Consider the following 6,267-nt stretch of genomic DNA (forward strand, 5'->3'; position numbering starts at 1 on the left):
AGTCTTCCCTTTTCACAGGTGAAGAAACTGAGGCTCAGAATGGCACAGGGCCAAGGTTATACAGTTAGCAGTGGCAGAGTGGCAAAGTAATGTGCTGCTTTGAGTTGTGTTCAAGAAGGAGGTAACATCTTATTATTGCGGAAAAGAAAAAACCCAAAACACAGCTGGGCTAGGATGACTTCTCTTTAGTCACAAAGTAACAGCTGCAAGGAGAGTCCATGCTGATTTTATAACTTTGTGGTCCAGTATGATAGCATCAAAAACATTTTCAAAATGAAAAGACCTGGGGCTTTTTACCTGGGACGGGGGAATGAGAGTGGCCACATGAGGCCTTGTCCTCGGCAGCTCTCCACACAAGTTCCAAAAGAGCTCCTTTTCTTTTCTTTTCTTTTTCCTTTTTTTTTTTAAAGATTTTTTTAAAGTAATCAATATGGGGCTCGAACTCACAACCCCCAGATCAAGAGTAGCAACACTCCACCAACTGAGCCAGCCAGGTGCCCCCCAAAGAGCTCCTTTTTCTGAGGAGACTTTTGAAAGGTTATGCGTGGGACAGGGGAGCTGTTTTTACACAAAATCAACTGAAAGAATCCACCTACTTCACAGGCTTTCTTTTGCCCCTTGAGACTTTAAAATCAACTTCATTTCCTTTTAAAACTTCTAAATCAGAAACCTGAGGTGGGGGAGGCGGGGTCTGCCCTCCTCAGGCCACACAATCCGCCCCTTGAGATGCCCGGCCTTTGAGCTGCAGCATCGCCAGCAGCATCCTACCCCTTTCTATTTTTAAGTCCTGAAAGTTTGAACAATTTCATTTCAGGTTTCTTCCTCAAGCTTGACTGAAAGTCACCAACGGCACAAATGATTAGTGACACTTTGAAAATCTTCAGCCTCCTTGGCAGCTCTGACAGTGGCCGGCCTCGCCCGCGCTTCCACAGGGAGCTAGAAGCGCTCCCTTCCACAGTATCCCTGGAGAGCCCAACCTCTGTGGGGGACGTAAAGGGCTACCTCATCTCTCCTGTCGCAAGTAAGAAAACTAAAGAAAACAGGTTTTGCCAACTTACCCGGGGTCCCGCAGCTAATGAATGGGAGGGACCAGTCTCCCAAGGGGGGTGATGCCTGCCACCGCCGGGCCCAGAGGGTGTGCCCGGGGCTGCTCAGGGGGCCACAGGGCAAGGCGAGCGCAAGCATCGGCCCCAGGACGCCTGCGTTCACCACATTGCCCCAGACCCTCGAATCCGGGCCTGTTCACCTCCTCCAGCCCCAGAGCCATCCACCACACTGGGAGAGCCCGCAGTCATGGCCATGATGAGGAGAAGGTTCTCGTTAACATGGTCCGTGCAGTTTTCTCACTCAGCTCAGATCAGTGCAGTTTGTCAGATTTTGGGGAAGTCACAGATAGGCAAAGACTTCAACCCACGAAATTTGTGTTTTTGGCCTCGCATTTTTGGGGGATTTTTAAAGGGCATTATAATTTTTTTTTAAACTGTGGTAATTTATCCACAACATAAAATTGCCCAGAGTCACGATCTTTACGAGTGCAGTTCCGTGGCATGAAGCAACCATCACCACCATCCATTTCCAGAACGTTTTCATCCTGTAAGACCGAAACCCTGTTCCCATGAGACACTGACACCCCGCCCCCTCTCCCCTCACTGTTCCCAGTAACCACACCGCTACTTTCCGCCTCTATGAGTTTGACGACTCTAGGTACCTTCTCGAAGGGTTATCACCCAGTATTTGTCCTTTCCTGACTGGCTTATTTCACTCAGCGTAATGTTTTCAAGGCTCACTCTGTTGCAAGCCTACATCAGAATTTTCTTCCTTTTTAAGGCTGAATAACTTTCCATTCTGTCTATAGACCCACCTTTGGTTTATCGGTTCACCTGCTGATGGACACTCGGGGTGCTGCCACCTTTTGGCCGCTGTCAATAGCGCTGCTGTGAGCATGGGTGGCCTGGCCTTTTGTTTTCTCCTTGAACGTGCGTCCTGCTCTTCTGTGCTGCTGTAGGTTACTTTAGATACACACACAAGTGTGTACACAGAAGCCCTGATTCATGCCCCAGGGCAGCTCTGAAACAAGTTTTTTAAAAACCACCCTCCACTATCTTCTACACCCAACCTATTCATGTGTCAAGTATTGGGGCTCCTGGGTTGGCTTCACCGGGCTTGGAGAGGACTTCCTAATCCTGGAGGCATGGCTGAGGTTTCTAACGGCCACAGGGGATTAGTCAAAATTGCCTGCAATTAAGATTTGTTTGTCCTCGTGGGCCTTCTCAAAGCCCACAGAGCCATCCTTTAGGAGAGACAGGGCTTGGGATCCAGTCCCACGTCGGGCTCCCTGCATGGAGCCTGCTTCTCCCTCTGCCTGTGTCTCTGCCTCTCTCTCTCTCTCTCTCTCTCTCTCTCTCTCTCTCTATCATGAATAAATAAATAAAATCTTTAAAAAAGAAAAAAAAGGAGAGACAGGGCTTGGGGCCACTGCCAAATATTCCTGATCTGCCAGGAAACTAGACACCTCCAAATCAGTATCTAGTCTACAAGATGCCTTTAAGAGCCTGGAGACAGGTTGAAAATGTTCCTGAGCATTCTAGACCTTATGATTTCATAAAATTAAAATATCTCCAAAGATCACAGCAGGAGTTTTTACTTAAACCAAAAAGCTCCTCCAATTAATCCTTCTCCCAAGAAAGTCCTCATGAAATTAAACACAATTGTGCTAACATAAGCAAGAATTTCACCTAATTTTTTTTTATCCGCATACTGAAAATCACATAAGGCATGGGAAATCAAATTGCTCAGAATAATGCTAATCCAAGAACTGTTCTCCTACCTACCCCCCCCCCCCCGCCACTGCCTCCCCGTCCCATTATGTTCTGTCTCTCTCCTCCAGCCCTGGACCCAAGTCTTCAGGGGGCCTACGGGGGTCATACAGATTGATGGCCAGGGGCAGGCACTCACCAGCAGGGCGTGTCCCTCCGGCCTCCGCAGTGGACACCAGGGCTCCTCCCCTCAGCGCCCCCAGCTCCCCTCGGCTGCCACACCGCTGCTCTGCTCCCAGTCAGCCAGGTGTCACCCAAGCTGGGGGAGCCACGCAGACATTAGGAGGGACTTCATGCCAAAGCTCTCCTTCCTGGACGCCAGAGTCACACTCAGCTGCCAAGGGAGTTTTGCTTTGAGTTGTTTTTTTTTTTAATAAAGGAAAAGAAGAAAGCAATCAAATGAGGGAGGTAGACTTGAAGCCTTCGCCCCAGCATGAGTCACCGAATCAAAGTTTAACAACCGCATGCAAAACAAACCCTCTGAGGGCATGGGCAGGCTGCACAGGAAAGCCAGGAAAGACTCAGAGAACAAAGGCGTTCAGAGTTTCCGTTCCAAGTTTCCACTCAGGCCTTTGGCCGAGGAGAGCACCTGATCCGAGGTGCTCCCAAGGAGGGTCGGTGCTTCTGACTTTACGAACAAAACTAAAGCATGCAAGAGCAAAACAGGGAGGGAGAGAAAGAAAGCCTACTAGCTAAGGGTGCCCAGGCACATGGGCATGGAGGAGGACCCTGGCCCTTCTGTCAGAGTCCCAAACTAGTCACAGGAACCTTCGGGCTAGGGCCACTGGCCTCTGTAAGAGGACTCTGAGCTGTCCTCACTGCAGCCCTGCATGGGGTGGGCGGCTGCTTCTGCCTCCGTGCCAGGGGGAGCCTGACTGCAGGCCCACCTACCAGGGCATCTGCAGCCTGCAGGGCATGGGCACCCCAGCCCAGACTCAGCATCTGTTTCCTGAGTCAGGGGATGCCTGATGGGGTCACGCTGGAGTCAGAGTGAGAGCAGAGAACAAAAACCACAAGCGGCCCACCAACCAGCAGTGACAGTTCTCTAAAGTGACTTGCCCAAGGACGCACAGTGGAGCCAGTTACTGGCCAAGCTGGGTCTAGAATCTGAGAGTTCAGGTGTGCCATGAATTGGCTGGTATGTGCTGCTTTTCTTAATTTTTCCCCCATCTGTCTCCCACAGAAAATGTGAGACAGTCTAGAATATTAAGCAACAGAGGGAATGCGATCATCGCAATGAAAGCAAGATCAGAAATGATGAGGGGTGCCTGGGTGGCTCAGTCAGTTAAGCGTCTGCGTTCAGCTCAGGTCATGATCTCGGGGTCCTGGGATGGAGCCCCAAATCAGGTTCCCTGCTCAGCGGGAGTCGGCTTCTTCCTCTGCCCCTCCCCCAACCCCCGCATGTGCTCACTCTTTCTCTCAGATAAATAATAAATAAAATCTTTAAAGAAAGAAAGAAATGATTAGAACAGGGGGGCCCTGTTCAGTCAGTGAAGCATCTGCCTTTGGCTCAGGTCATGATCCCAGAGTCTGGGATCGAGCCCTACCTTGGGCTCCCTGCTCAGTGGAGAGTCTGCTTCCTGCTTCCCCCCTGCTCATGCTCTCTCCAAGGGTCTCTCTCTCTCTCTCTCAAACAAGCAAATGAGTAAAATAAATCTTTTTAAAAAATGATTAGAACAAAAAAGAACATGGTATTAGGATCTAGATTTAAAAAGTCACTTCAGGGCAGCCCGGGTGGCTCAGCAGTTTAGTGCCGCCTTCAGCCCAGGGCACGATCCTGGAGACCTGGGATCGAGTCCCACATCAGGCTCCCTTCTAGGAACCTGCTTCTCCCTTTGCCTGTGTCTTTGCTTCTGTGTGTGTGTGTGTGTGTGTGTGTGTGTGTATGTATCTCATGAATAAATACATAAAATCTTAAAAAAATAAAAATAAAAAGTCACTTCATCCAAGCACTAGTTCTCGCTTTGAGTTTTCTGGCACAGTGGATTTCCTAAGAACAACTATGGTTTGTTTAGAGCCTCTGGCTGTATCCAGTGTCTTCCATCAGTGTCCTAGCCCCACAACAGCTCAATTTGAGCCTCAGAATTGCTATTCCTGCTTTTGAGATAGGATCATTGGGGTGATAAAGGGTAACTAAACTGCTTGAGTTCGCTCAGTAAGTGGTTGGGTCAGGACCCAGAGTTCCAAAGTACCCTCGCTACGTGGGCACATATGTAGCCTCTCAGCTCCCAGATCCCAAATAAAGCATGCAGGGTTTTCCAACCAAAGGAACGGAATTTCCTTCTATTAGATTTTAGGAGAAATCTAAATCCTTATGCTGAGTAACACATCCCAGGATATTTCCAGTTCAAGTCCTTTAGAAGCTCAGTGACGGGAGGTGGGGGGACAAATGTGATTCTCTGAGGAGCACACCCTGCTGTGCACTTAACACAGCCCCGGGCCAGGAACCTTAAAGATCCTGATTTGTGTTCAACCCCAGGTGAGTAGCCCCTCTGCACGGGAGAGGCCCCCCAGTGCCCAGCACAGCACCAAACAGTTCTACAAGAAAGACGTTTGCACCTGCCCAACTAATCAGGTAAGTACTCGGCAGGGGTCCTAGAACCCTGCGTCTGAAATCTTGGAGACATTATTTAGATGAGAAAAATTGTGACTCCTCTGTCTGTATAAGAAAAGGACCACTGTATGGGGCCAGTTACAGTTGATCTCGAGGAACCTCGCTGATCCCCTCATAGCTAAAATCACCGAGTTGCCCTGACCCTGAGGAGCCAAAGGGATTGAGCCACGATGTAGGCTACTTATTCCCAATTGAATGAGATGTAAGGTCTGCGAGAGGTGACAATCTTTGTTAGGATATCACGGACCCCAAACGAGACTCTGCCCAGGAGGGGTGTAAGGGAGGACAGCGGGCGGCCTTCCACTCACAGCCATGAGGGGCTCGGGCCTACACTCCCTGAAGCCCTTAGAACCCTGAGGAGGGCAGGGGGGCACACCTGGAGCACTTCCCTCTTCACTCGCTCCCCTGGGCCTGGAATCTGCCCCGGGGCTATTTCTGCCCACTCTGGCCCCTGTGGTGAGACAGAGAGGAAGTGGGGGGGTGGACAGGGGATGCTAAGTGTGGGTACAGGCCCTCCCCAGGGAGGAGCACACAAAGGAACGAATGTGCAGATGTCAGCCCTGGAGGCCCCGCTCTACCTATAGCATCAGGGACCCCGAGAGCACCCTCTTGCTGCATCCTGGCCCCTTGGGTACCACTCGGCCGCTCCCCACCGACGCTTCAGCTCTTGTTTCGTGTCTCCTCGCCAGCATATGGGAGGGCGAGACACGCTGCTCTTTGCCAGTCCGATGTGTGAGAAATGGTGTATCACCTCTCACGGTCCCACCTTTCACTTCCCTGGTGGTGAGCAAAGCTGGGGTCGCTTCATGTTGACTGGCCTTGCGATTTCCTCCTCTC

This window comes from Canis lupus, chromosome 1 (genome assembly GCF_011100685.1).
Source record: "Canis lupus familiaris isolate Mischka breed German Shepherd chromosome 1, alternate assembly UU_Cfam_GSD_1.0, whole genome shotgun sequence".
Lineage (NCBI taxonomy): Eukaryota > Metazoa > Chordata > Mammalia > Carnivora > Canidae > Canis > Canis lupus.